At 44.9% G+C, this 10,192-nt stretch overlaps 1 pseudogene; it reads right to left on the bottom strand.

Annotated features, from left to right (window-relative positions):
• On the bottom strand, window positions 901-1,275 carry Mt1-ps1 (metallothionein 1, pseudogene 1; annotated as a pseudogene).

The following is a 10,192-nucleotide window of genomic DNA, read 5'->3' as shown; positions in this document are numbered from 1 at the left end:
AAGGGTTGGGGATTTAGCTCAGTGGTAGAGTGCTTGCCTAGCAAGCGCAAGGCCCTGGGTTCGATCCTCAGCTCCGGAAAAAAAAGAAAGAAAGAAATGTCTGAGCCTGTCACTATTTTTCTAATAATTTGTATGATTCCTGTTGTATTTTATAAGTTTCGGGCTCTATAGATAGGAGGTTTTATTGTCGTTTTGTTTTTTAGGATAGGGTCTTTTTTGTTTTAAGATTTGTTTGTTTATTTATTTATTTATTTATTATAAGTACACTGTAGCTGTCTTCAGACACACCAGAAGAGGGCATCAGATTCCATTACAGATGGTTGTGACCCACCATGTGGTTGCTGAGAATTGAACTCAGGACCTCTGGAAGAGCAGTCAGTGCTCTTAACCACTGAGCCATTTCTCCAGCCCTTTAAGATAGGGTCTTATTTTGCCCAGACTAGCCTTGAAAATCCTCCTGATCCCTCCTGCTTTCACTTCCCAAGTGCTGGGATTATAGGCATGTGCCATCATGCCTGCTTCAAAGTCTTTTCCTTCTTACAGATGATTGTTTCCATTATAATTATTGAAATGGTGTCTCATATTTCACAGGCTGGCTGCAAACCAAACTTCTGATCCTTTTGCCTCTACCTCCCCAGTGCTTGGGTTACAAGTGTGTTCCCCAGGCCTGTTTTATATGACGGGACCTAAGCCAGCTCCTTGTACCTGCTAAGGGAGCCTCTTAGCACTGAGCTGCATCCCTTTCTCTGCAGAGGAGTGTTGATAAAGTTTGACAAGCATGGTTATCGGGAGAGGAATGGAGAAAGTAAAGGAGGATTGGGGAAAGGCTTTTAATGCTTTGGACTTTTACAGGCAAAATAATGGGAATGGATCAAAAAATTTTGTGGTTTTTTTTTTTTTTTTAAGAATCAAACAGGCTTTTATTATTCACATACTCGGTAGAAAACAGGGTTTAGTAAATAGGGTGGAGCTATGGAAGACTCTGGGTTGGTCTGGGTCTTATTTACAGGTGGGGACAGCACTGTTCCTCACATCAGGCACAACACATGCACTTGTTCAGGGCGCCTTTGCAGACACAGCCCTGGGCACGTTTGGAGCAGCCTACGGGGCAGCAGCTCTTCTTGCAGGAGGTGCACTTGCAGTTCTTGCAGCTGCAGGAGCTAGAGCACGAGCAGGAGCCGCTGGTGGAGCAGGAGCCGCTGGGGTCCACTCTGAGATCTGGTGAAGCTGGAGCTACAGAGTAAGTGATGAGAAGGCAGTCAGGCTGCTGAAGTCTTGGTCTTTGTTTTTTTGACTCAGGGTTTCACTGTGTGGTCTTAGCTATCATAGAACTTTCTACATAACTCAAGCTACTCTTAAACTTGTAAGCCTGCCCTTAAACTCCTTCTCTTGCCTTCTAAGAACTGGAGTTACGGGTGTGAGAGCCTTGAATCAATTTAACTTTTGTTTTGATCTTTGAGACAACATTTCTCTGTGTAGTTTTTCTGGGTGCTGGAATTAAAGGTGTGTACCATCACTACATGGCCTTGATTATTTTGTGTGTGTGTGTGTGTGTGCATACGTACACTTGCAGTAGTGAATGTCAAGAGGACAAGTTTTGATGATATAGTCCTCTCAAACCATGGGAGTTTAGTGGCTAGTGCTTTTACCTGCTGAGTCCTCTTACCAGTCCTTGGATCATTTTTTTAAGAGTGATGAAGCATTGTAGATTGTGAAATTGGAGGCAGAGAGCCAGCGCAGAAAGCAGTAGTATCTACAGCACAGGGGGATTGAGATGAGAAGTAGGGAAAGATTGAGGAAGTATGACTGTGCAAGCTCAGGTAGGTTCCAGTGACCCCTGGACCACATATTCAGGCATGTACAAGTAAGTATGGAGGGCATGAGTTTGAACATCTTTGGGAGAAGTGTAGCAGTAGGAGGTAAGTTTGGGATGTGTATTGGTCTCTAAGGTGCTCTGACAGACTGAAACTGATGCAAACAGAGTAGTTAGGTGGGGTCCAGACTTTGAGGTTGGGCAACAAGTGTTATATGAAGGAAGCTAATGGTAAGTAAGAAGTTCTTGTTTAAGCCCATAGGAAGGAAAAGATGAAGTAGTAGTCATGGAAATTAAACTGATCCTGTTGGTGAACATTTACATTATGTGGACAACATACTGACTTCATACTCCTTTACTTTTTAAACAACTGCATAAACAAAATATAAAATTCATTCTTGGCTAATAATGGTTAAAACAAAAAACAAAACAAAATGGCAAAGAAGCCAACCACTGATGGCTCACACCTTTAATCCCAGCACTTGGATGGCAGAGGTAGGGACATAGATCTCAGAGTTCAAGAACAGCTGGGGGACTGCACAGAGAAACCTGACTTGAAAAACAAAACCAAAATGTGTGGACCACTGGGGATTTAGCTCAGTGGTAGAGCGCTTACCTAGGAAGCGCAAGGCCCTGGGTTCAGTCCCCAGCTCCGAAAAAAAGAACCAAAAAAAACCAAAATGTGTGGACCAGATAAGGCCCATGGATCGTGATTGACTAACTCCTAGAATTATACTTGATAGCCAAACCTTAGGGACATGTGTGGGTGGGGTGAGGGTGATCTCTCCCAATGCAGACTTCGCTTTTTATAAAAAGCTCACTTGTATTGATCAATTTGGAGAAAAATCACATGAGTTTTTATAAGACAACCATGGTTTCACAAATTATTTTCAAAAGAAACTTCCGAATGTGAATTCGAGCACACATAAGATGAAATGATCAGTTACAGCTCAGCACTGCTTGTCCAGGACCTGAGTTTAGTTCCCAGCACTCACTCAGACAACTCAACTACCAGGAACTCCAGCTCTGGGGACCTGCAACATCTCTGGTCTCTGCAGGCACATGGAGGAGCGATTGTGCACATGCACACATAAGTAAATAAAAGTTTTTTTGTTTTTTTTGGAGCTGGGGACTGAACCCAGGGCCTTGCGCTTGCTAGGCAAGTGCTCTACCACTGAGCTAAATAAATCCCCAACCCCAAATATAAGTCTTTTAAAAAGGATATGTGAATTACCTCTTTTCCGAAGTGAGTAAAAGCTCATAAATTTATTGTCTTCATAACAAAATCAGCTTAGAACTGGATCATATAGTCCTTTTTCTTTCACAGTTCAAATGCTTGCATCTCCTAGTAACCAGTGTTCTCTTACAGTTGCAGTTAGGCTCAACACAGGGAGGCCTCAGCACAGTCTTTGTAGTGTTAGCCTTTCTGCAGAAAATAGGTTTAGTCCGCCTATCATAGCAACCCTAATGCTGCTTTCCCGGGGCACAGGAAAATTTTTTTCCTTGTACTGTGAAACTTTTCAGATTGGTTTCTTACAGAATTTCCAGCAGGTCTTAGGAATAGCCATCATGTCTGATGGATCGATACATGCACAGGAAGACACAGCAAGGCCAGCAAGGGAAGTTTATAGGAGGTGCCTCAATATGCAAATTCTTAAAATTCATTTCTCAACCAAGTTTAAGAAAATATAGGTGAAAAAGGTCACTTTCCAAGTTGAGTTTTCACAAGTCTAACTACAATAGCAGTCATGAAAATGTCTCAAAATCAAAAATTTACCTGGTGTGGAGTTGAATTTTCTTCTAGCCAATGTTTCTCATTGAGGAAAGGTAGAAATGAGAAAACATACAAGAAATACTGTGATCTTTGCAAATGAAAAAGCAGATGAGAGAACTGGAGAGATGGCTCAGCGGGTAAAGGTGTATACTGCCAAGCCTGATGGCCTGAGTTCGATTCCCCCATGACCCCACATGGTGGAAGAGAGAACTGATGGCTACAAGTTAGCTTCTGACCTCAAGTTCAAACTATCATACATGCACCCTCAAACCTGCCCACAAGTGCAATAAAAAGAAACAAAAAAACAAACAAAAAAGCAGATGGGGGATCAGAACGTGAAGCAATCCACACAAATAGTAAACTTCCTGGTACTTTTCTTTTTTGAAGCTTTTTTAACCTTTGAGTTCAAACTGCAAAAATCAGGAGGACCAGGCAAAAGGACTCACAAGTTAGGAAGCGTGGTAGGTGCATCCATTCCCTTCTAAGTGTAGGCGGCAGAGGCTGTGGGAGCCTGGCTCTGGCAACTAGAAATGTTGACCGCAGTGGACGACTTCCCTCTTGTCTTTCTGTTTTAGTTTAGCCTAAGGTGGTAACTGTAGTTGTGGCAGAGACATCAAAACCTTTCAAACAATTCTGCCCTCTGGCACATGTCAACTGTCCACAGATGTGAATAACTGAGGGTTGGTTTTTTAGTTTGTTGTTTGTTTGAGACAGAGTCCTGGAACTCACTGTGTAGACTAGCCTGCCCATGAACTCTCAGAGATCTACCTGCTTTTTGCCTCCCAAGTGCTGGAGTTAAATGTGTGTGTCACCACACAATAATTTTAGTGGAATCTAGCCATGGAGTATTCAGAATACCCTGGAGTACCCTGTAGAACAATACTCAGGAAATAAACAAACACACTTGGAAGGGAAGGTAGTTCTTTTTTTCTTTTTTTTTTTTTGGGGGGGGGGTTCTTTTTTTCGGAGCTGGGGACCGAACCCAGGGCCTTGCGCTTCCTAGGCAAGCGCTCTACCACTGAGCTAAATCCCCAACCCCTGTGCTCCTGGTCTTATTTGGTCAGGGTGGACAGTACTTTCAGGAAGCTGACGTTTTATTTGCTAGAATTCTTTTGCTGTTTTAAGAACTACCTTCCCGGGGTTGGGGATTTAGCTCAGTGGTAGAGCGCTTGCCTAGGAAGCGCAAGGCCCTGGGTTCGGTCCCCAGCTCCAAAAAAAAAAAAAAAAGACCAGGAGCACAAAGTTCCAGCACCAAGGGTGTCTAGTACCCTGATTAAATGCATCTAAATAAGAAACTAAGTAGCGGGACTGGAGAGATGGCTCAGTAGTTAGAGCACTCACTGCTCTTCCAGAGGTCCTGAGTTCAAATCCCATTAACCACATGGTGGCTCACATTATCTGTGATGGGATCTGATGCCCTCTGGTGTGTCTGAAGACAGCGACAGTGTACTCATACACATAAAATGAGTCTTTTTTTTTTTTTTGGAGCTGGGTATCGAACCCAGGGCCTTACGTTTGCTAAGCAAGCGCTCTCCCACTGAGCTAAATCCCCAACCCCATAAAATGAGTCTTAAAAAAAAAAATCCTTGCTGCTGTTCCAGAGTTTGGTTCCTAGCAGCATATTAGGCAGATCACAACATCTGTAACTCCAGCTCCGGGGTGCTTCTATTTATAGATGCCTGTAGGTGCACAGATGCTAAAATATCTATACATAGTTTAGTAAAAATCTTTTTAAAAGAAAAACCAGAAAGGATCACAGGACAGAAACGGTTCTATCTAACCACTGGCAAAGGACTGCCATGTGCCTCGGATGTCCTATGATCTTTGAAGAAGCTCTTGGGGCTGCCTCTAGGAGCTGACAGCTCTGACTATCATGGAAAGCTTCTATTAGACATTTTTAAAATTTATTTATTACATGCATATATTCCTGGTTCCCATGGAGGACATGAGGGTGTTGTCTCCTGGCAACATGCACAGACATATTTTATTAAAAATAAAAAGGCCAGAAACAAAAAGCAATATTCCCCACTCTAGCAATCAAAGCCTAAATGCTAGAGCTTGGCCCAGGCTCTTGTGATGCTCCAGACAAAGACTTAGTACCCAATTCCCAGTGACCCAGAGCAGCCAGTGTCAGGAAGGTCAGGCAAATGGCAATACAAGATTCAATACTTAATTAGATAGCTGTCTGCCTATTCATATATGACCTACACTGACGGCTTATGAGATAAGGCTGGTGAATTCCATATGTGGGTCCAACTCCCTTTTAGGGTGATTTTTAAGAATTGGCTTGGCTTAAGGGGTTGGGGATTTAGCTCAGTGGTAGAGCGCTTGCCTAGCAAGTGCAAGGCCCTGGGTTCGGTCCCCAGCTCCGAAAAAAAGAAAAAAAAAAAAAAGAATTGGCTTGGCTGGGAGGTGGTGGCATATGTTGCACACAGATTTCTGAGTCCAAGGCCAGCCTGGTCTACAGAGTGAGTTCCAGGACAAGCAGGGCTACAAAGAGATAACCAGTCGTGAAAAACAAAACAAAAACAAAGTCCGAGAGAGAGAGAGAGAGAGAGAGAGAGAGAGAGAGAGAGAGAGAGGAGATGAGAATGTGTGTGTGCGCGTGCGCATGTGCGTGTGTGTATTTTTTAATTAACTGCCCCTTCTGTCTCCATGTGCATGTGTGGAGATCAGGGGGAATCAGTTTTCTTCCTCAAACCTGTGGGCCCTCGGGATGGGACTCCAGTCACCAGACTTGTCACAAATGCCTTTACCTGCTGAACCAGTTTGCTGGCTCAGTGTATTCTTTGTTAATGCTTTTTAAATCAGTGAGCCAACAAGATGACTTGGCAGATAAGGCCTCCCTATTGTGCTGGACAATTCAAGTGCCGGAACCCATGTAAAGATGGAAGGAACTGAGTCAGTGACTGTCCCCCACACTACAGTAACTGTATGGCTGCCTGAGGGGGGTGAGTGCAGGGGGGTTGGAGGGGGGTGACAAGATCATGAGACATTGAAATGTATGAAACTGCCAATGACATTATCAAAGAATAAATAAAAAGATTCTATCAAGAATAAAGTAAGAAGGCAACTTTAATGTTAGGCAGAGCTAGGGATGTGGCTTAGTTGGTAGGATGCTTGCCTAGCATACACCATCTGTAATCCCAGCACCGGGAAGGCAGAGGCAGGAGGAGCAGAAGTTCAAGGCCGTCCTTCACTACCTGGCAAGTTTGAGAACAGCCTGGCTCCATGAGTTCCTAACTCGACAAAAAGGAAGGTAGAAGGTAGAAGAGGGAGATGGCTCCAGTTATGAGACCTGAGTTTGGATCCCCTGCACTCACATCAAAAGCTGGGCTCAGTCACTCAGGCTAGGAAGTAGAGACAGACAGATCCCAGGAAGTAAATGCATGGCCAGCCTGGCTTAATCAGGGAGCCCCAGGTACAGAGCGGGGGTAGGGGAGAGGAGAGGAGAGAGACCCTGTCTCACAGCATGAGGAAAACAATTGAAAAAACCCTCAGCATTGATTTCTGTGTAAACCAGAGCTCAGTGGAACCACCAAACCTGGGCCACTCCATGGGTAGAAAGAAAGGCATATTAGGGGAACCAAGTTGCTGGGCTCTGACGGGAGTGGAGAGCAGCAGCTGGCTCAGAAAGCAAGTGGATTTTTTCTGGTAGCCAGCAGGCTGGGGCTCTTTGAGCGGATTCAGGCTGTTCAGATCAGTGGGGAACTAAACGCCCTTGCCCACTGTAGTTGGCCATTGAAGGCAGATGTGGGAAGTAGAGGTTTTTCTGGCAAACAGAAACTAACCTTGTATGATACCTGAGGAATGCTCAGCTTAGGTTTCTGTTTACCCAATATCAATCTTCCAAAACCAGAGTGTGCCCTGTGAGAGTCCTGTTTAGGACACTGTCACTAGCACTGCTGTTTGGGGGACCTGATTGTCCATTTGCACAGGTGCAAGCACATACACGCACCACAAAGAAAGCTTCTGCATTAATTATGATCCTCACCGGTTGTGATAATTAAGTACTTTAAATGTTAGGTGTATTTGTCTACGTGTCTGTATGTGCACCACGTGTGTGCCTGATGCCCACAGAGGTCAGAAAAGACGTCAGATCCCCTGGTTTTGAGCTGCCCTGTGGGTGATGAAGACCAAGCTTGGGTCCACAATGGGGCAATGACAATCTCCAGCCCATGGTCTGGTAAGTACTTCACTGCCACACCCTGGGCTTGTTATTGGCAGTGGACACTTTTTTTCTGAGTATCTCACTTGTGTTAGTCATGATTCAGAATCGCCTCAAGTCTGTCCTTGCTTGGCTTGCCACTAGACACCACTGGAAGTGGAGGGAGAAGCCCTGCAAGAGAAAGGCTTCCGGGCTGCTCTTGGTTTCCAAGGCTGACTCCTCAGGCTATGGGAGGCCTCTAGGCACAGGACACCAGTGGCATTCAACTTGAGGTCAGCTTGTCCAGGCCTCACTGCCACACAGCCTGGCCATACTGTCAAGCAGTGGCTTGTTGGTCTCTGAGGGTAGACCTTTCCTGTATAACCACCCCTGGACTTCACCTCCGGGGTCAAATTGCAGCTCCTTGTTATTTAAAATGCAATGAAGGGGGCTGGAGAGATGGCTCAGCGGTTAAGAGCACCCGACTGCTCTTCCAGAGGTCATGAGTTCAATTCCCAGCAACCACATGGTGGCTCACAACCATCTGTAAAGAGATCTGATGCCCTCTTCTGGTGTATCTGAAGACAGCTACAGTGTACTTATATATAATAAATAAATAAATCTTTAAAAAAAAAAATGCAATGAAGGAAGGAAGTGTTGTTGTAAAAATATAAAAAAATAGAAATGGTATAGGTGTCTTTTACCTCACTAGGTCCTGCACCGTGGTGCCCCAAGATATCTGCTAGATATCTTGGCGGAAACACATCCCAACTCCTCGGCCGCCCAGTGTCTCTTGCCGCCACACACTTTCCTACACTCAAACCGTCACATAAAAGAACACACAACACAATAATCTTAGATCCAATTGATAAGCTATAATTGCCCACTTAAATATACAAAGCCCGGTACCATCCATCCCTTAGGAACATTAATAACCTGTAAATACACAGCAGAATCTTAACATCACCTGCTATGGCTTTTTACTCTCTCCTGTCTCTTCCTTTCTCCTCAGTCTCCTCCTCTTCCTTCAAACTTCTCTCCCTCACCTGTACTTTACAAATTCAATGGGGGAGAAGGTTCTGGTGAAGTCACCTGATTCCTGAGTACGTGACCAGGCAACTGTCCTTGGGGCAGTGGAATTAGCATCAAAATACAGTAACTTCAGGGCAAACCACAACCCGGAAGGTTGGGGTTGCAGAAGCTTGCTGAGGGAAGACTGAGCCGCGCAGAAGCTTGCTGAGGGAAGACTGAGCCGCGCAGAAGCTTGCTGAGGGAAGACTACCGTTCACGCATTTTTCTTTGTTGGCTTTGTTTTTCGAGACAGGGTTTCTCTGAAACAGAGAGAGCCCTGGCTGTCCTGGACTCGTTTTGTACATCAGGCTGGCTGAAGAGCTATGATTTCAAAGACACACTGCTGTCCCCTCCCCTGGAGCAAATCCAAATGAGCCTGTCCATCACACAGACAGGAAAACTCCTTTCAAGAGTCCGTTTGCGGGCTGGAGAGATGGCTCAGTGGTTAAGACCACTGACTGCTCTTCTAGAGGTCCTGAGTTCAATTCCCAGCAACCACATGGTGGCTCACAACCATCTGTAATGGGATCTGATGCCCTCTTCTGGTGTGTCTGAAGACAGCTACAGTGTACTTATATATAATAAATGAATAAATCTTAAAAAAAAAAAAAAGAGTCTGTTTGCTCCAGCAACTTGCACAGGCACAGGCACAGGCACAGGCAGACACGTAAGGAGGGAGGAGACAATGTACTTCACTCTGCACTGACCCCAGGAGCCCCTTCCTCTGCAGTTGCTTACAGACCTCTACTCGTTAGCCTGCCTGCGCTCCAGCATCCAGACATTCTCAGATGCTTGCATTGCTCCCACCTGCTTTCTTGATCTCTAACTTAAATACAAACAAAACCCCATGACTTTCTCTTCCCTAAATTCTCCCAGTAGCTTGCCAGCAGTGTTTTTTCCACTCGAATTACAATAAAATTGGCTTTAAGTTTCCATGAGATTTTTTTTCTATTTTTATTTTATTTTTGTGTTTGAGACAGTCTCATTATGGAGTCTGGGTTGTACTGGGTCTGGCTACATAGACCAGGCTGGCCTCCGACTTGAGGAGATCTGCCTGCCACTGCCTCCCAAGTGCTGCCGTTAGACTATGATGCCAGTTTTTGATGTTTGTGTGTGTGTGTGTGTGTGTGTGTGTGTGTGTGTGTGTGTGTTTGCATGTTCATGCAGACGCTCAAGGAGGCCAGACCTTACCCCTTCCTAGAGCTGTAGTTACAGGAAGTTCTGTGAGACCTGACATGGGCACTAGGAACCCAACTCAGGTCCTCTGCGACATCAGTACAAACTTTCTTTTACTGCTGAGCCATTCCTCCAGCTCCATCCCCAGCCCTACAACATGCATATTAAAAAAATTATTTATCTGTCTGTCTGTCTGCCTGTCTTAGTCAGG

Source organism: Rattus norvegicus, chromosome 1, assembly GCF_036323735.1.
Source record: "Rattus norvegicus strain BN/NHsdMcwi chromosome 1, GRCr8, whole genome shotgun sequence".
Lineage (NCBI taxonomy): Eukaryota > Metazoa > Chordata > Mammalia > Rodentia > Muridae > Rattus > Rattus norvegicus.
This window is presented reverse-complemented; position numbering and strand designations above follow the sequence as displayed.